We start from the raw sequence: 21,810 nt of genomic DNA on the forward strand, positions 1-21,810 counted from the left end.
CATGATACTTGTACATGTTACATCATTATCTCGAACTTCTATCAGAACGGAATGTATAATTGTATTGCCGACTTCAAAATAAGGTACAACTTACAAATCCCATCTCGGATTGTATGCGGCTCAGGTATTAATACCAGCTCGCCTGAGAATTAGACATTCTCACCCAGTAGCCCTTGTAACGAACCACCAGTGTTTACCAAATTTTAACACTGCGAAAACATGTCTGAGGAAATTACCCGGAAACCACTTAAGGAATAAATATTGGAACCGATCCAAAAACGTAAACATAATGTTCTAAACTAATATTTTGAAGTGGGTTTTCATTCTGCCTCATCGAGAAGCGTATGGATTACTTTTTAGCCTCGGGATTCGGTTACGTCCACTGAGGCGTAGGCAATTACTCCATGTCCATAAGGCGATACAGCCAGAGAGATGCACAATGTTGGAATTATCAAACCCTATAGCAGAAACAATATCTTTGGTCTTCTTAAAATGTCCCATCATATTGATGTGGGTGACGGCCACGTCAGTTTGTCGAAGGTCTTCACCTTGAAGAATTCACCCTGTCTTTCCATTATACTAGTATAATACTGGTATACTATTCACCTTTAACATTGTTCCTCGTAGTACAATATTGGTTTACCATTCACCTTTAAAGCTTTCCTCTAGGTATGATATTAGGATACTACTGACCATAAACAGTGTTCCTCGTTGAACGCTCTTGGTATGCTACTATCCTTTATAAGAGTTTCTCATGGTACAATATTAGCATACGATTCACCTTGAAAAATGGTCCTCGTGGTACAATATTAGGGTACTATTCACCTTGAAAAATGTTCCTCGTGGTACAATATTAGTGTACTATTCACCATGAAAAGTGTTCCTCGTGGTACAATATTAGCATACTACCCACCTTTATGCGTGTTTCTCGTGGTACAATATTAGCATACTATTCACCTTGAAAAGTGTTCCTCGTGGTATATTATTGTTATACTATTCACCTTGTGATCCTCGTGGTATAATCGATTTGTCTTTTATTCCATAGCTATCCCAGACGAAGGTGACCTCAACGCTGGACTTCCACCACACAACTTGTTTCCACTACCAACATTCGTGCTTGCTCTCGTGATCACATTGATGGATAGATCCTGATATCCCTTGCCGCTGATATTTTCAACATGACGAAATTGTCGAGAAAACAGTGCACAACAGTTGTTGTGTGGGGGAAGCTGGTTGAGGCGGCACTAATATGATTTTGTTATGATGATGCAAGAGGATACGTTCAACAGATGGCGTGCGGGGGAGTGCCACACAATATGTTGCAAGTATCAAGTGACGTGCAATATCATATTGTGTCTAGTGCACAATATGCAGCTTGGCTGTTGCTGCTGTTGATATACATGCATGCATCCATAATTGTATGGTCTAATATACAACCATGTTCTCAATGACTGTATTTACAAGAAGGGTTCTACTTGGGATATTGTACAGGTTGATACACTGGTAGGATGTGGTACTGTATGGTAAGATATTTTACACATTGATACATTGTCACGATGTAATGCAACATTATACAGCATAGTGGGATATTGTACAGGTTGATACTCTGACACGATGTGATACTGTACGATACAGCATGGGGGAATATTTTACACATTGATATTCTAGTACTATGTGATACAGCGGGATACAGATTGGTACACTAGTACGATGTGATACAGCACGATACAGCATGGTGCATATTTAATCGATTGATAAACTGGTCCGATGTGATACAGCATGACACTGCGTGGTGAGAGACTGTAAAGTCAGCGAAATTGGACACTCATGAAAATGCACTGCAACATTTGTTGATATGCGAGTGTTCGTGTTCTATTTCTTAACTGAGAGATTCACCACAAAACGGTCGATGCGATTTACCACCTCCTACATACACCTACTTTAATATGATTCAGGTGATGTTTTGGTCAACTCCAAAACGTATTACTCACTTGTGGTACAACTACAGAAGCACATTTACACAGGCACGGTAGACTACATAATTTAGTTTACCTCTTCATGTTTAAGTTTCGCATGCTGTTGAGTTGAGTTTGTCCCGACAGCTTTCCTACTGCATCTTGTCTTAATGAACAGTCAGCAGCAATTTCTCGTATCATGCAGTGTTAAACACAAAGGCAGTTTTTATGAAGGCAATAATGTGATAAGTACATCCCCGTGACATATTCTTACGAAAGCTAACGATTTAAGTTGTTTTCCAAAGCAAACAAGCATATTTCCAAAACAAATATAGAGTTTCTTTGGTGCAGTAGTAATATGCCTCCTTTTGGTTTAAATACAGTAACTGAGTTGAATTATCATTTTGTAAGAGTCTGCTCAAACCCAGCGCAACACATGGCCATGTGTGTGAGATGTAACGGCAGCAAAATCAGGATACCTGGCACCAGGCCTTATCAAGAAGCTGATTCTGCCAATTATGCTAATTTGAAGTATGTAAACACGAAACCTTGATCAGATGCGATAGCCTCGTTACGATGTCGCGGCGACGACATGTAGCCTCGCTGTGACGTAATCGTGTGCGGTAAGATGACCCGACACTGCGCACATCTGTGCGCAAACACATGTGCATCTTCCGCCTGCTTTATAAGCGAGGGAACGTCTGAGTAAGGACACCTGCCACGAGAGTTGGTTGAGGGTGGGCGAGAACGAAGATGCTGGGGCCTTAGGGAGAACTAATGCTTGCAACACAGCGGTAAATAATTGACTGGGAGGTGAATTTCGCTTCGACATACTTCAAGCCACACACGTAATACCAATGCATTCGAGGGCCAGTAATGTTCATATTTTTGTACGGTACAATAATGGATTTCAGGAAAGCGTATTGTTAAAATGCTGGATCCCGGAAAGTGAAAACTTGGAAAGGCTGTAGAATTCTGATGTCTGAGACTCTGTAGTCTGGATGTAATCACTGGAACGAACGGTCGTTTTGTGGGAGAGGGTTGGTTTGAGTGCAGGGAGAAGAGACGGAATGCTACGCTGCGTCTCTTGGGCACACCAGTAGCCTATGTGGGTTCGGATATCGCTTGGACTATACTTTTCAGGCAATGGTTCTCTTGTATGAGAAAACTGTAGGAAATGTGAGGTGATTGATATACGTTCAGAACACTGATGAAACTTACACGCACATGTCTAAAGCAACATCCAACGACAGGAATTAGAGCGGCACTCCTTGATGAGGAGTTGCGTGAACAACTGGCAATGTCAATATCGGGAGTGACAACCATTTGCGTTGATCGTGACTAGAAGGCTTAGAGGTTGTTCCAAACGTTAACAACAGATTGGCACATCTGGATTGAGGGTATTTGTTGATTCTGTTCCTGTCGTAGAAGTCATCCAACTCAGCCCAAAAGTGTTCATTTAGTGAGAGGTCAAGAGATAGCCTGAAATGTTATGCTCGCTCCTAAACTCTGTTACAATATGTGTATTATGTGGACGGACGTTAAGGAGCTGCTGTTACAGCGTTTGTATCTGTACAAGGCAGGTGAAACGTGATCTCGAAAGATCGTCGTCTTTGCGCGTCATTCAAATTGCATTTACAATGTTGAAATGTATTATCCCTCGTGTTGCTCACCGATACCATTACACCTGCAGTACAAAACGGACGTTTAATCGTACTGTAAACCGTTGTGCAACTACTGACGTTGCTTAGATGAAAACTATACGGACCTGTGACCAGTAAATTGTCCACGTTCTGGCTTCTGTACCTCAGATGTCACCTAAACCAAGCTAGCTGAGTGTGAACGTGATGTGGGGGGCAACACTGGGCGTACCGACAGACGTATGGGCCGGATATTATCATACGTCAATCGGTTGCGTACCGTTCTAATACTGTGTTTAGCACTGTGGAATCGATTCCAAAGATGCGCTAACCGAATACGGTTGACCCAATGTCACACGTGGACGACCGACCCGTGGCACATGTTTCCTTTCTGTAGAGATGATATTCCGTCTTTTGCCATACTTGTTTCCGGCTTACTCGTAGCACACGAACATATACGTTGATTCTCACCAAGTCGTGGAGTTATAAAATCGGTATTTGCAGTGCAAAGTAATATATGAGCGCTGAGAATTAAAAGATAGTTGTGAGCTGTTCACATTATCAAATATGAGGTCATGCTTCAAACAAACACACAAATATCCACATTGTGCGCTTTGCTTTAACATACAAGAATACATTGGTAATCAAAATCCTTAGGACTAAGATAGGCCTTCCCAAATATATAAAACGTATTATATTATAAGACATATGAATGCAACAGAAATAAAATGATGAAATTATTTTCAGTTATATGAAACAGGGTTATTTTTCTGTCAGATTGTATTACAAATATCAAGGGAGACACTGGGTCCAGTTTTCATTTATTCTTCTGTAACTTCAACAGCTGTGAACAGAAAAAACATGCCACCAAATAAGGAGAGGTCTTCATTCATAAAGCCCTACATTTGCTGACTCATCTTTCTCACCACTCTACGCACCAAGAACATGCACTCTCATAGTCTTTGTTTGTATTAAAGAATGAACTGATTCAGAAGGAGGATATGGGACATGTGTTAATATCCCCCGTCTACACTTCCCGAGTTAGGGAGGTTTACACACAGAACGAGGGCAGCAAACGGCAGAGAGAGTCAAGCAGTATAACGCTGTTCACATGAGGAAACAGATCCTATTCGGAGACAAAAACAAAGCCTTGCCCATTAAACTGAAGTAAAGAACGTGTCAGCATCGCTTGAAATGTTTACATTCAATGCGGAAATAATCTCAGCTGTCTGTTGGATACATGGGAGAAGTTAAAAGATTAAGACTTATAGGTAATTAAGCATTTCATAAAATTTTATAAGAAAGCATATCTGATAAACTGCCCATGTGAAGTAAAGTCATTCCTTCGCAGACGTGACCTCAAACAGCTGTGGTTACTTCAACATCGCACGTTTACGTTTATTGATTTTGAATCACGCGCAGTTTGTTTAGTTTTTTGTTGAATGAAATTTCCTTGTCACTGTCTCTATAGCCGTGTACATGAGGCGAATCATTTCCCCGTCTGTGACCGCTGTGCGCGGATTCCAACCGGAAGTTCTCACATCGAGTGCCGTCTATTGGCTGAAACTGGTTGACAACCATTCCCATTCATGCTATCGCAGCTCGCCTACAGTGCCACATGGCTGTCTTAACAACAAACAAATCTGATGCTGATATTATAATTTGCAAGGCACAATTTCATTTTAGTTGTAGCAAGTAAAGTGATTCTTGTCTACAGATAATCATTGGCTTGTTTTGGCTTTACTGTATATGCTATCTGTACGGTTGGATGTCTCCGCTTTGTTACACATGCCATTTGTTACACATGCCATTTGTTACATGTACGTTGTTATTGCCAGTTGTTACACAGTCAGGCTGGGTGTGTACACCTGCTACACCTACAACAATAATAGACTAGACCAAACAGGTCAGTGGAAGGATTTATGGTGAGGCAGCTTAACTGTCCAATGAATCAAATGGATTAACAGCATGTAGTTTTGGTGTTTCTTTACTCAAGAAGTGTTTGTTTGATTAGATATGTTTTTTTATCATTAGCATTTCATATTTACATTCAGTTGTTTTATCTTGAGATGATTTATTTTTCTCAAGGCAGGATTAACTGATTGATGGCGATTAGAGAATTTATATTGAGAAATTCACTATAAATGGCTGGGGATGACCCTTGCATATTAACCATGACAGGTATTCAAAGAGTAGAGTATGTCACATCGCAGCGAGAGATCATAAGTTCTTTCTGAAGGGTTCCTCTACAACAAGACTACAGCACGACAGACATGTCAGCACTGGCGATATATGTATAGTTAGGACTGGATGACCAGCTTGACCAGGGTATCAGGACACCGCTTCCTTTATTCCATCGGACATTTGATTAAGCATGGTTGAGACTCTTGTTATGTGGCATCTGTGTTGAGTTGAATAAGTGGTTTAGAAACAAATGATAAGAGACATCGAAGAATGATGAATTTCATAGATATGGATTTTCAAACAAATGAATACAAAATGCAAGAAAATGATATATAGTGCTAAACAACTGAATTGAATCAATTTGCAAACAAATGCATATAAAATGCAACAAAATGATATGCAGTGCTAATCAGTTGTGTTGGGTTCTCCTTCTATGTCTGTATCGACTATTGACTATCTTATTTTCCAGTAACAGGTGATGGGTGTGTGCAGTGGACTGTGATCTTATGTGTATTGCGGTGTGTAAGAACTGGCATGTGTAACAGATGGGAGTATACCATACAGTTTGCATAATCATTGTTAACTTGGCGTGATTCTTCAGTAGGTTTTGGTACTACCAGGAAAAGGGGAATCGCGTTGTTGTGGCCACACCGTCATCAAACATATTTGCTCTGCTGGATTGCCAACCAGCCAGTTGATGGCATGTAGGGAGTGGATTGTATCTAAACAGGAACACGGGGGCCGTTTTCATATGGATTTTACTTTGTAGACACAAAGGATAATACCAAACGACAAAAGTGCAGACACATGTGAGATCGTTATCACCTGGCTTTACTATAAGACATAAGTACAGACACAGTGGAGGTCGCTATCACCTGGCTTTACTTTAAGACAGACTTGCTGACACAATGGAGGTCGTTATCACCTGGCTTTACGATAAGACATAAGTACAGACACAGTGGAGGTTGTTGTCACCTGGCTTTACTTTAAGACAGACTTGCTGACACAATGGAGGTCGTTATCACCTGGCTTTATGATAAGACATAAGTACAGACACAATGGAGGTCGTCAACACCTAGCTTTACGATAAGACATAAGTACAGACACAATGGAGGTCGTTATCACCTGGCTTTACGATAAGACATAAGTACAGACACAATGGAGGTCGTTAACACCTGGCTTTACGATAAGACATAAGTACAGACACAATGGAGGTCGTTAACACCTGGCTTTACGATAAGACATAAGTACAGACACAATGGACAATTTAAACCTAACGTTGTTTTCGTGTCACACGTAGGTGAAGAGCATACGCTGCCGCGGTTTTGTCCGAACGCTTCACCTCCTCCCTGTAGTCCCCAGTCAGTTTCTGTTAATGTGGGGTAATGAAATTTGATTTCATCAAAGAGGCGGCCCACCTATGGCCACCAACTGTGCTCCACCCCATGTGTGTATACGTTTCGTCATGCATTCGAGTCAGAATTTCTGCCATTATTACACGGGAATTTGGTCATACTTAGTCTCTGAATGTATAGTATAGTAACTACCTAACTAACTAACTAACCCATTTTAATTGAAATGGAGTCCTAGAGAGCCCAGAGACTCAGAGCGTGAGGAAATCTAGACTTGCTTAATTAAAAACTTATCACTGCAGAGAAGGCTTGGCATTGGGCAAAAGAATGCGGTTCAGGGACTGTGATAGAGACAAGTCAACCTACATTTCAGATTCACCGAGGCTCGGACATTGCCCAAAATTGGTCAAGACGCCAATATTAGAATTGGTAAAACAGACCCGAGAAACAATCACTGATATAAACCATCCACGGTGTTATGTGTTATGGATAATGTAATGTGATATGATACATGAACTGGTATGACACGGTGCTATGTTATATTAAGTGTAAACTGTGGTATGGTTCTGTGGATATGGTGTGACACGTGGTGATCTTATATGGAAAGTGGAGTGTGGTATGGTACTAGCTATAGAGCTGCTTGACACAGTGTGATGTGATATGGGTAGTGTAGTGTGACATGATACTAGAGCTGCTGTGACACAGTGTGGTGTGATATGGGTAGTGCAGTGTAGTGTGACATGGTACTAGAGCTGCTGTGACACAGTGTGGTGTGATATGGGTAGTGTAGTGTGACATGGTACTAGAACTGGCGTGACACAGTGTGGTGTGATATGGGTAGTATAGTGTGACATGGTACTAGAACTGGCGTGACACAGTGTGGTGTGATATGGGTAGTGTAGTGTGACATGATACTAGAACTGGCGTGACACAGTGTGATGTGATATGGGTAGTGTAGTGTGACATGGTACTAGAACTGGCGTGACACAGTGTGATGTGATATGGGTAGTGTAGTTTGGTTGGTATTAGAGCTGCTGTGACACAGTGTGGTGTGATATGGGTAGTGTAGTTTGGTTTGGTACTAGAGCTGATGTGACACAGTGTGATGTGATATGGGTAGTGTAGTGTGACATGATACTAGAACTGGCGTGACACAGTGTGATGGGATATGGGTAGCGTAGTTTGGTTTGGTGTTAGACCTGACATGACACGGTGTGGCGTTTTTGGGATTATGTGGTAGGGTCGTGGTACTTTATTTGGGACGACTCGGTATTCTGTATACATGTATCATATGATGATACATTGTTCGGCGTGACACGATGGTACGGTGTGACACTGCACGACATTGTCGAGTAGGAGATTATTGTCCATGTGACATCTGTCAAGTCAGCATCTGTTGATTTGAGGGTATAAGTGTACATTCGTGTTGACTGTGAATTACGCAACAAGACGGTCAATGTGACGAATTTCAATGAGATGACATTTAGGGCAGTAATCCCATACACAAAGTAAATACGACCTGGCTGGGTTACAACCAAAGCAATTTCATAGATGGAAGGTATAATTCATCTTTCAGTTTATCTTTTGAAGTCATGAAATTTGTTCCAACAAAGAAAGCGATGACCTCGTCATAATCCGCAGTTATCAGCAGCAGCTTTCATATCAAGCGTGTTAAACATAAAGGGAGGTTTTATAACTTTGCACCCATTTATATGATAAGTTATATAGCCACGCAAGTTAACCAAGTTTGGTTTTTACACACAGGTATTTTTCCAAAAGCATGGAGTTCCGTTGATGCACTTAGAATATGCTTTTTAATAAGTTTAAAACAGTAACTAACTTTAGAATCAAGATATCTGGCACCAGACCTTATCGTAAAGCTGGTTCTGCCGATTATGCTAATTTGAAATATGTGAACACGAAACCTTGATAGGTGCGATAGTCTCGTTACGAAGTCTCGTTGCGATGTCGCAGAGCTGACCCATACATGTATACATATTTACAGCTATGTCCTATGTGGAATGACATACTTTTTCTGGAATATACATGTTCTCCGAAAGAAGAAGAGTAAGATTGACTGTACAAATGTCATACTATTCAAAGCTGGACAATAATCCTGCAATATCTGCACGGAGGATACGATAATGGGCTTCACTTACTGTACCCTTGTGAGGAATCGAACCATTGTCTGATATGACTTTGATTTCAGTGTCCTCAATGTGAAAGTGTTCATTCCATTTAAAAACATTTCGGGTCTCGTCAACAGATTGTTTTAAATGACTACTTAGTCGGTAGAGGGTCCCTCAACCTACAATTAGCTTACCCGTGAAGATCCGGTACAGAATTGATCTTCACTAACCCATGCATCTCGTACGACTGGTGGAATCGAGTGGTCTGGCTCGCTGACTCGGTAGACACAAATCATCGTATTCCAAGTGTGTAGATTGTTAATTATGATTTTGATCACTGGATTATCTCACCAGACTCGATTATTTACAAGCCGCTGCCATATATATGGACTATTGCTAAGTGTGGCGTTTAACAACAACCAATCAATAAAATCAGCGAGATGTAACTGTCAGATGTAACTGGCAAAATAGGGCTATTGTTTTAACTCCATACTCCATACTGAATGTGTATTCAAACTAGGTCAAATATACGACCAAACATTCTAACTTGTAAGTGACTGACTTATGTTAACGAGTGCTCAATAACTATTTCCGCCAAGGTCAAAATCAAGGACGTAACACGTACTATCGCTCAGCTTTTCATGCAATGTCTTTGTTACCTACCGGAAATGGGTTCAAGATATCGTAATGACCGAGAAGAGGGACGATCCATAAACACGGAGAAGCTGATGGTGGGTCACCTCGAGACAACATGACGACCAGATTTAAAATAATTTACGTCGACCATTATTTGATGTTATACAGACTCATTTTTAATCCAGTGTGGCTTTAACGCCATCAACTTTTCCATTCACAAAAACACTGTCTCGTCTTCTACATATTTTGTTTCGCATAAGGAACTTACAGCCCCGTGATTCTTTTCAGTGCCAACGAATGAATGGTCCACCTGTGTATACAACAAAACACCTTCCGGAAAGTGTTTAACAACATTATTGAAGGACAAAACAAATCCCAAAGCTTCAAAGTGAAATAAACTACACCTGCTTCACTTGAAATGGATATATATTAGGAGGAAATAATTTCAGCTGCTTGTTGGATAAGTTTAAGTTCAGAAGTTATAACTCAGAAATTATTTGATAATACATAAGAAGACAATCTGAACATTCCCATGTGAATTAATCTCATTCATACGCAGACGTGACCTCAGACAGTTGGCGTGCCTTCAACATTGCACGTTCACTCTTATCGATTTGGGAGCATGCGTCATTTGTTGGAGTTTTTCACTGAATGAACATTTCCCAGTGACTGTGTCTATACCGGTATACGTGAGGCGAATCACTTCCCCGTCTGTGACCGCTGTGCGCGGTTCTCACATCCACTGCCGTCTATTGGCTGAGCGGGGTTTACAATCATTCCCATTCATGCTTTCACATTCATGCTGAACGACCACAGGACGTGTCTAACAAGAGACAATTCGATTTTGATGTAGTGATATAGGAACGGGTCACACAGAAAGGTCATAGTAAAAAGTCCGCGGTTAAATGTGACACGAACTGGTCGCCCCCGACAGCTGGTTACCTGGGTCGCTCCGGGGAAGCAATCAATGTTTGCGACACGTGCCGGTCGACACAATCCCGTACGCAGGTTTGACAAAACTTTGCACTTCCCAGAACACCGGGCGTAATTGACACACGAAGGATTACGCAATATAGCGGTACCCACGTATTTCGTGTGTCGTAACAGGTGTCTCCCGCGATATGTCAGTGTCTCACACTGTCTGTGAGAAATTCATACATGAGACCTAGGCTGACCCGACGGTGAGGGCGTTAGCACCTTCCCCCTGCGACTGTATTCGAGACAACGTGTTTGCATTAGGAACATGAATGATTTTCGAAAAGGATTTCTCGCAATGAACAAGACAGGTGCTTGACACGCTCCAAGTGCTATCTGAATTTTGCGAAAACCCTTGCTTTGCTAACAGAGATAAGTATAACTTTCAAACGCCTCGAAGTTTAATGATGATGATAATACCTTGTGTTGTCAGCCACCATCCATTGATCCACACATTCATAAGGCCACACATTTATACACACACATCTCCAGCACGCACGCACACACACACATATACACACACTCTCTCTCTCTCTCTCTCACACACACACTCTCACTCTCTCTCTCACACACAAAATAGTGTAGACTGATGCTCATGCTGTTGATCACTGAACTGTCTGGTCCAGACACGATTATTTAGACCGCCACCATAGAGTTGAGATATTGCTGAATTCGGGGTAAAACTAAACTCACTCACTCAGAGTAAAGTGACGCATTTCATTCATCTTTCGCTGAGGGTTTTTTCACCAAATGTTTTTCTACTCGATCGAAACAATCAACTGAGTATTTTAAGGTAATTCACAGCCTTAACATGCTTATGTCATGCGTGATACTCCTGTACCGAAACACCACGGAAGTGTGTAAAGTATTATGTAAATCCGACCACGCTTCCCCGTCCGTCAGTTGCCCGCCACCGCTGGCATGTAGCTCTCTGGACAGACAAGTGCTGAAGCAGACAGGCAGCCAGGTCGCCACGATCGGCAGACAGACCCAAGAGCAGCTGCGCAAGTTGAATTCGTGTTATTAATCGTAGTCGACACAAACACAGCTTCTTTCGGGAACATATACTATCCATGTCAGTTTAGAAATCAGTGAAATTAAGTTTGAGATAGTTTTCTCAACATGGGGCAAACTAAGGGTATTTCGAGACCTTTATTATAACGTGGCAACGTCAGTACACTGACCCGTTTCTGCACAATTCCGTAAATGAGTGTGTGAGTGAGTGAGTGAGTGAGTCCATTTAGTTTTACGCCTCACTGAACAATATTCCAGCTATACGGCGGCCTGTAAGTAATCTGGACGAGACAATCCAGAGATCAAAAGCATGAGCATCGATATACACAACAGGGATAGGATGACATGTGTCAACCAAGACAGCGAACCTGTCCACCCGATCCCGTTAGTTGTCGCTTCCAACAACTATGGGTTACTGAAGATCTATTCTAACCAGGAACTTCACGGAATATGAATGTAGGTTTGATAATCTACATTCTTTTGTAGGTCTTTTCTCTTTATAAAGTAAACAGCATCTCCACGGAAATGCTGTCGTTTCACAGGAAGGTTTATCAGATCAGATAATAACTTACTGAAACAGCAACACTAGAGTACACTGACGTCATCAGCCGTTAACAGCAAACAAGGAAATAACGAAAACAAGAAATGTCGTATATATTTGTGAAAAGGGTATGTAAATAATGAACTCTTCAGTGATAACAATCTTTCTGTCAATGCTTTTTGAATTTCCATCCGATCGACACCAGTATTGTCACTAAGACAAATTTATTGAAGCAATATTTCATATATATCACAAAATGTTAGCTAGTACTCTGAGCAAACCCAACCGGAAAGTGTTGAGCATGGCACACGAGGGTATATGATCAAGACAACAAGCGGTCCCTGGAGGGGGCATACCTCTGGGCGTACCCCTGGGCGTACCACTGCAGTGGATGATGCGGTTCAATAGGCTGTACTCCGTTTGAGTAAGAAGGCATAAAATTACGTAACCATTTCCAAAACCCAATGGTTGCATTACAGATCTCTTCGAGAGCTCACAAGTGCTCTCAAATCAAAACATATAGAGCGAGTTCTCCGTTAATTGTTATAGATCAGTAAACTGGACATTCCGCTATATTGTAAACTCCTGAATCGTCTACGGAGGATTGCTAAAGACTTCTGAGATTTTTTTATGGATCGACTAATATCTCGATTGCCTAGTGCATTATCTAGACTATAAGTTGTCTGATTTCCAGTTTGTGAAAGTCGCGGTGACCGAGTAGTGTTTCACTCTGAGAGTGAAGGTTCGATTCCCAGATGGGTCTCAACCTAGCAAAAGTACTAAGTCTAGAATCTGTACTTTAAGAAATAGTAATCCCAGCTATAACATTTCTTACATTTGACCACTTTAAATACAACATTGTGTATTCAATGATTTCTGTAGTGCTTTGTGATTTTGTCAGGTTGGTTGGATGAGATATCCTCGGTTTTCTTTTGGTGGAGGTTTATGATGATGTTTCAACATGTCTCACTCGATGTTGTGGCCACGACGGTTGATGATGTGGTTTTGCCTGATTAGGCGGTTGCCGTTGAGTGTTCTTTGATTCTGACGTTCATGTGACGTGAAGTTTTACTTACACAGACATCGCCACGGTCAGAACAGATTTGGTAGACAACGAATTTGGTGAGTTGTTTTGGTGAGTTCCAAAACATTGGCCTTTGGTTTTCAGGGGTGTAGAGCTGGTGAAGATGGTTTCAAAGCTCTCTTGTCGCTTCAGGACACGGCCGATGTGGTGCGAGGTCTTTCTTAGGAAGATGAGGAGATACATTTGGGTGCAGGATCGGATGCTATTTCAGGATGCATCGCCTCCACCTGCTTCACGAAGGAAGGTGACTACTACGTGAAATCCTTGGCTCGCCAATGGACTCCCATCTGTTCCAAATCCACATGTCGCCAACAGCAAGCACTCACCACCTTACGCTTCAAAAGCTGCCGGTACGGGAAGCCGATGACACCCTCGTCAATGCACAACAAGACACAGCAATCTTCCCGCAACACCAACAGCACGCCGTTGCCCAGTTCACCTCAGCAACAGAGGCCAATGGTCAACTTCCCTTTCTAGACGCCCTCGTAACCAGACTCCTACTCAACCAGATCTAACCAGTGTCTTCAGGAAACCAGATCACTCCGACCAATATATATACATTAACTCTAACTCACCCTTGACAACCAAAACGGGCATAATATCCACTCTCACCAGAACAATCTCTCATTCACCCCGTAGCCTACCCCTACGTCTACAGAAATTCAGTACCTTTTACGTGCTTTCACAGAGTTCAACCACCAGTCAGCAGAGTCACGAGCAACACCCTTCACCCAACAAGTAAACTGGAAACCATCAAATCCGAAACGTCGCATAAGGTATCCTACCTTTTTTGTCAAATACATAGTTTCATCGCGTTGGCAGAGAGACACTCACGTCCGCTTCAAAAATGCATTTCTCGGATGCGCACTCACGTTTTACATATGACATATGATATACATTTAGACTTCTGTCTCTCATGGCCCGCTGCTTCACCTTAACTCCAACTGCCTCTGTCTTTACAACGCCAAATAGATCCATGTACATTCTGTGTAACGGAAAATATTATGAAACTAAATTTTAAACTGAATAGTGTTACATTTAACACGATGCTTTTAACATTGTTCAAATAAGGAAATATGCAGCATGGAAACCAACAACTGACACTTTTATCTGTGTGAAGTGTTATCACTGGTATAAATCTAAACGTTAATGTTAAAATAAAAGTTTTCAAATAAGACATTTATGGGGTCAGCCATATGAGGCGAATAACTGCGCAGCTGCAGCCTAGTCCATCTCACCATCACCACCAACCATAGCAAATGAAAAGATGGTATACATCATAGTACAGCAGGTATTTAAAGGTCTACCAGCTGAGACTTGAGACTGTAATTCCTGGGATTGGTGTGCACATATATGGCATGTTGTCAATCTAACATGCGTCGGTGTTAGTAGTCAGAGTGTAGGTTTCATAAAGCTGTTGTTTATCTTGACGTGTACAAAACGAAGAATCACTTATTAGACATTGACCTAAACCATTTTTTGTGACTGAAAAATACTTACCCCCGAATCTTCCTGTGTTGAGAGATTGCATTCATAGTGTCTTCCTTTGGCGCCTTCCGCCAGCTGTATATAAAGGTTATAGACACAGGGTTGCTTAAAATAGGATACATTTAAATTTCCTTGCTTGAATGAAATGCACGTTTTGACAAGTTTCTCGAGTAGTCGTGGTTTTTGTGTTTCACCAAGTGCACATGAATCATGCGGAAAACTTTTGTCCTGTGCCCTGACCTCTCTAGGTCTGTTTTATTCCTTAATGTTTATTTCATCGGGTTTCTGCAAATGACAAACAATCACAAGTGATTATCTGTAGAGTCGTATATGATTTTCAGTATGGAAACTTACGCAAAAGCAAAGATTGTGTGAATAGGATTTCAAGCCAGTTTACACTTATTCAGACTTATCACTACTGAGGAACACCACTGATGGACACAGTGAACCATGTTCGAATCCGAACCTGGGCCTTACGTGTAACGAGAGAACGCTTTAACCATAACCTTTAACCACCGCTCCAGGGCTCCGGACGTACTCATGGCGGTGTGCGAGCCTAGTGGTTACAGCGTTCGCTCGTCACGAATGAAACCCGGGGTCGATTCCCTACATGGTGACAATGAGTAGAGACCATTTCTGGTGTGACGTAAAAGTATACTCAGTCACTCACTTATACAATCATTGCACAAATAGATTTGCACAATAGCAAATATTCGATATTCTAACTAGGGTTTGATGCAGATTTACATCGAAGCGTTTTGTCATTACTAAAAATTTCTTCTACAAGGAAAAGACTTATTGCAGATGAAAAACATAGTTCTCTCCAAATGCCGCAAATGGTGTAACGCCACACCACAATTGACGTTAACCTTTGGTATTTGTCACTCTTAAACATACATCCAGACCTGGCGCATGTATCAAATCTCCGTTAACCAACTCAGTGTCTAGGATCATTTGTTCCCAGAACGTTTGTCACTGACGTTTTCCTTTTATGGGAGAAACTTAAGACAGAATGATACTTTTTGAATTCACACGAGGTCACGAGGTCACGTCAGGCCACAGTAAAACTTATGCAAGTAAAACATTCTGAGACATTTTCCTGTGAAAAGAAATTAACAGAACGATCCATTATATAAAGTGTTTATCTTCAGTTTCCTTGACTTCCCAACTTGCATTTCACGATACTATAACAATAAATATTCCAAGGCGTTACCAATAGTGACATTAATGTCTAAAGACCAAAGAATGAAAAGGGTCTGAAGGTCAATGTTGTTCTTTATTTTATGGATTATACTATAAGGTGTTAATTTATTTGGCGTACTGTGGAGGTGTTGATAGAGATATTGTAATTCTGAACCTGTGGTTGACAAAACATGAAAATTGATTTTCACGAGGTAAACGCCGTAATTTATCACGCGACCACTGGGCACTTTGCATTATCAAGGAAATGCGTTGACATATAATACACCTTTCTTCATGTATGTGACTGTTTCTTACAAATTCTAAATATAAGTAAACTTAAAGATAACTGTCAGTCAAACATATGTCATACAATTCTCATAGAGTTATAGTGAGTGAGTATGGTTTTAGGCCGCAATTAGCAAAATTCCTGCAATATCAAGGAGGGAGAGAGCAGAAATGGGCTTCACACACTGTATCCATGTGAGGAATCGAACCCGGGTTTTCAGCCTGACGGGCGGATGCTTTAACCACTAAGCTACCCCAACCAGCTCCGACTGGGTTATAACCATCGTGATTCCAGCCCGAAATATGTTACTTGTGCAGTTAATACCAAATTTACTAAATGCAGTGATTTGATTATCCAAAAGACCTGCTATGACCATTGATTCATATTACCCAGTTCGTTATATACACACTTACAATGTAATTGTATTTACGAATATCAAAAAAAGCAATTACACCATGAGAAGTGAATGAGTTTAGTCTTACGCCGTACGGTATGTGGTACTGTCTGTCACTAATTTAGTGTGGACTAGACAATCCAGTGATCATTAACATGAGCGTCGATCAACGAAATTGGGACATGTTTCAACCATGTCAGAAAGCCTGGCCATCTGATCCCGTTATCAATTCTAAGCTGATCAATTCTAAGCCGGATCTGCACAGGCCTCAAGTTATCACGGACTCAAACGGACCAATAATTTTAATTTGTTGTAATCATAGTTCATTTTACGCATTTCAATTGAAATATACATGAAGTAGTCGGGACTAAACCAAATGAAAACTGTACCATGTTCAGTCTTTGAACCACTCCAAAACGCTAACATGACACCCGTACCAAATACATTCCCAAGTGTTCCATTAATTTATAGTCACCTTGAAACATGGCTGACTCTGCACCTTCTTTGGCACAGACGTTAAACGTTAATTTTGATAATCAATGAAGTGAACGCAATAAAACTGACGTTTTCAGCTTTCTAGATGGATAAAGACACTCTTTGCTTCAAAATGCTGGTGACAGACGCGTTTGTTCTGTGTCTGTAAACTTTACTGGGTTAAGCAACACCGTACGTTATATTCTTGCTTTGTCGCACACATCTTTGTAGAAGTTTATGTCAAAGCGTATAATCCAATAATTGACCAAAATTTCACTTTATGTCAGATGTGCTCAAGAGATTCAGTTTTCAGCATAAGATGTTCCGTGTGCAAAAACTGTCCCTGGACTGGGTCGTCTGCTCGTGTGTGCACTGTGATCGATAAGTTCATCTTTAGTACAGCGCACTTCAAATTGTATTTTCACAAAATCAGTTTGGGGGATCGATATGTTTGATCCCGTTTTCTTGTTATATTCTTGACAATTCATGACGTTGGTCCTTTCTAAAGAGGAAATATCGTCTCTTCATGATTATCTCTCTTTAGTTCGCCATGTGGGTATAAACAACTGTTTCATGACAAGTGAAATGTGTTTTACAAGCGAAAGATGATTCCATGAAATAACATATGACAAAATGTTCAATTTTCAATCAGAACCATTAATTATCAGCAACGCCCATGACTTGCAGTGGCAGATCATCAGGTCTTTCCTTAATCACATTTCCGTGTGAAACAGAATTGCTACTTCATGTGACGTAGTGCGACAATCTTCTAACACGAACGACCGTAACCAGACACAGTAGAGTTATCGCGGAAAATGTCAAATATTGCGTCGGCGCTATTTCATTGTGTAGCTTTCAGGTAAAAGCTTATCCATGTGAACTCAGGATCTCTCTGTTCCCACTATGTCGCTTGGAGCCTAAAGACTGATACACTAATATTTTACATAGTCACCACTGACCGAATTCAAACCTTGAAAAGTAACAAGTTATTTGTGAGTACTGATCGTGTTTACGACAACGGAACACGAAGGAACCCAGTGCCAAATCATAAATCAGCTTCAGTAATGCAATTAATAATACGAAAACGTTGTCGACTGACGGACGAACTTCAGAATAAGTGAGTGGTTCAACACGTGTAACGCCCGAGTCACTGATGTTTCAGCTAAATCAACCTGTGAATAATTGAGGGAACACCAAACAGACATTGGACTGAAAGCAGGAGCAAATAAATTAACTGTTTTATATAATGACGACACGCATTAAGAGAGTGGGTCAAAAAGTAGTCTGCTTAACAGTATTCTCGATGTCCAATGTTTGACAAGCTTCCAGTTTCTTTTAAAGAATTGTTAGCAAAGCCATACATTGGGTAATGTGGTTAACGATTAGCCATCACAGCACACTGGGGTATAATACTTCTTTGAAAATGGAGAAAATGACATGAGAACTGTCATTATGTACTCAACTTGTTGAGACCTGCCACTTGTTTGACCATTCAGTATTTAGTTTGAACCCTTGCTCTCAAGTATGAATAAGTGAAAACATTATAATAAGTTATGTCCTTACAATGACGTCATCTGACCCGTAAAGATCCGGGGCAGACTAGGTCTACCGCAACCCATGCTTGCCACAAAATGTGACTATGCTTGTCGTAAGAGGCAACTGATGGGATCGGGTGGTCAGGCTTGTTGGCTTGGCTGACACATGTTATGGGTTCCCAGTTGATCTATGTTCATGCTGTTGACCACTGGATTGTCTGGTCCAGATTCGATTACTTACAGACCGCCGCCATAGAGCTGAAACACTGCTGCGTGCGGAGTAAACCTAAACTGACTCAATTACGTCATCTAAAAGAGGGTGGGTAGTGCAAGCTCTTTCATTGCACATGAAGTGGGAATCACTTTCACAAGCCTTTGCAATTTGAAACTGTTTTTTCATTAATATCTAAGCATGATTCTAGCGGACGTCTATCTATATCAAACACACAAAATGTCTCTTATGTATTTTGTTTCCTGGTGTTTGTGATATATTTATCGTATGTTTTATTTATTTAGAGTACCAACATAAAAGGTCAAGCAAAGTGGGAATCGTGAGGCTGGAACATTGCAAAACCAATTTGACAGATAGATTGTAGAAACATAAAGCATACAAACATCTGCATTTGTACCATTTTCTAGGTGAGGAAGACTACTTTTTGACCGACCCTCGTACACTAATAAGCAAAGAAAGCAAACACTCCATCCGTAACATTACTTTGAATGTTCACAACTTACTTGTTTCGTTCTTTGTAGCGAAGATCCTGCCGTTAAAGAGAGCCAGAGTTGGACGTGCTAGCATACAAGTATGTAAGCATACATTACGCACGACGTATACGCCATGCTTGAAAATCAACTGATGACATGGACAGAAATGAGCCTCTGCAACTTGAACGTTCGTGAAGAGGAAGTTATTGAGAGTTGGTGGGTCAACGTGTTTAAATATCCTGTCTAGAGGACTATCCGACATACCAGAGAAAGATATACAAGGAGTAGAAGGCGAGTTTTCCGATACATTACCGGACGGACGTATATTCGTGATGACGTTAAAGGTCAACATGCCCTCCAACTCCCGCTGATATCTTTCTTTTCCCTTTGTATAAAGATCGTGCTCTTTTCAAGTCTGTTGTATTTGATTGATAATTATTTCAAAGGAACTCAGACTAGTGTGGCTGACGAGGCGCTCAAACTGTATACAAACAGTTAGATAACTTTGTTTATTTCAAGACTTAATTGAGAATGTTAGGTGAAATGTTGCAAAATGATCAAGGAAGGGGAAATTTTAAAAAATCAATGATCCCATTTCATTGGTCCGCCGATTAAGACGTTTGTACCAACGCCAAGGTCCGGGACTGTGGATTGTCCCCCTCCCTCCGGGCATTTTTTAACTGTGTTATCAAGCAGCACCTCAACAAACACGTGCTCACATACACACGCACATGTCTTGTGACGGTATATCTTTGACTGTACGTGTTAGGCGAGTGTATTTTGCCTTGTGGTGGTATAAGTTGAAGGAATATAAATCTATTGTATTTAGACTGACATAAGTTAGGATCCATATCCTACGTTCATCTTAAAATCCATCATAGGAATGGATGTCAAAGGAAACCCATGTTTTGTTATTCCAGAATTCCTACTGGATAAGCTCTAGAATGGTGGGGTTAAATACAGTGCAGTCACACACCCCAACTAACTAACTAATTAACTAAATGAAAACAACCCCCCAAACAAACAAACAAAAATACCAAAACAAAAAGAAATATAAAAACACGCACGTCAATGAACCACACGTCATATATATGACGAAGTTCCTGTGATTTTTCAGGTTTTTCAGAGCCCAATCCTTTAGACAGGAGTGTCTGCAACACAAACCTTGCATTTCGGGTTTCTACAAGCCTTCCCTATCACAACGGTGATCTTGGAATACACACCGAGCGCGCGTTATAATGAAAAGTGATGTTGTAGCATCGACTTCCTGGTTCCATCGGTGTAACGTTGCGTAAATGTGCTTACATTTTAATTGCATACAAAATATGCGTACGAACGTGTTTATATCCAAACGCAATACGGGTTTGATAGGTTCTATCTAATCACGTTTAGAGTCTAAACACCCAAAATTATCTATCGCCTGACAGTCTAAACACACGCCTAATCATAAACTGATACAGTACGTCCCCACAATCTAAATATAAGTGCATCATTGGGTATAACGTCAAATATTCATAATACAATTTAATTAGATGTTCCAATCAGATTTGGCACTTGCTTGGCTTATGTACAACTCCAATATGCAAATATTAACCAAAAATGTTGTTACAAATACACATCGCTTACATGAAGATGACAAGACAAAATGAAATTCAGCGTTAGCTCCAAAGTACAGGGTTAATAAACAAGGTGATGTACTTTCGCATCCTGCCAACGTTTGAAACGGCGTGCTAATTCATATTAACTTTGTCGCTGTTGTTGTTAACATACTGAAAGTGGAAGATCATGTGAATGCCCATTCGATTATGCACTCTTAAGTCGATACTCTTAAATCTGTATTTCCCATACTTCCATATATTTGAACTGAGGGAGATGTTAAGTGTAACTATATAGTAATTACACACAATGAACTTCAATTGAATGTGAAGGGGGTGAAGACGGGGGACCAAGGATCTGTTCCACCTTTAGATTTTATATTCTTTACTATCTTAAACACTTTTTCTTAAATGCATAACAGTTATGGGACTACGAACGAACCTGTCTGGGACACATTTTCACGGTGTATATGAGGCAACATAGTGTATAGTATTATACGGGTACTTCTTGTTGGTCTATACGTAGAATAGTTTGTACTTGAGCTTCACACATTACCTTTACGGAATATTTCCATACATAATAGATGGAGTAAACACATCGGTCTGTAGACAGTTCATTACAACACGGCTTCGAAATGTCT

General features: G+C 40.8%; 1 protein-coding gene across 3 annotated transcripts in view; it reads right to left on the reverse strand.

Moving 5' to 3' along the window:
* The window catches only part of LOC137274209 (uncharacterized), a 138,574-nt gene that overhangs the window by 86,560 nt on the left and 30,204 nt on the right, over window positions 1-21,810 (reverse strand). Inside the window, exon 1 of one of the 3 annotated variants that reach the window (XM_067807266.1) lies at window positions 15,011-15,077. The exons of the other annotated variants lie outside the window; for them this stretch is intronic. The gene's annotated coding sequence lies outside the window, so the exon portion shown is untranslated. Of the gene's footprint in view, window positions 1-15,010; window positions 15,078-21,810 lie in introns of those variants that run through there. 3 annotated transcript variants of the gene reach the window in all.

Source organism: Haliotis asinina, chromosome 2 (assembly GCF_037392515.1).
Source record: "Haliotis asinina isolate JCU_RB_2024 chromosome 2, JCU_Hal_asi_v2, whole genome shotgun sequence".
NCBI classification, from domain to species: Eukaryota; Metazoa; Mollusca; class Gastropoda; order Lepetellida; family Haliotidae; genus Haliotis; species Haliotis asinina.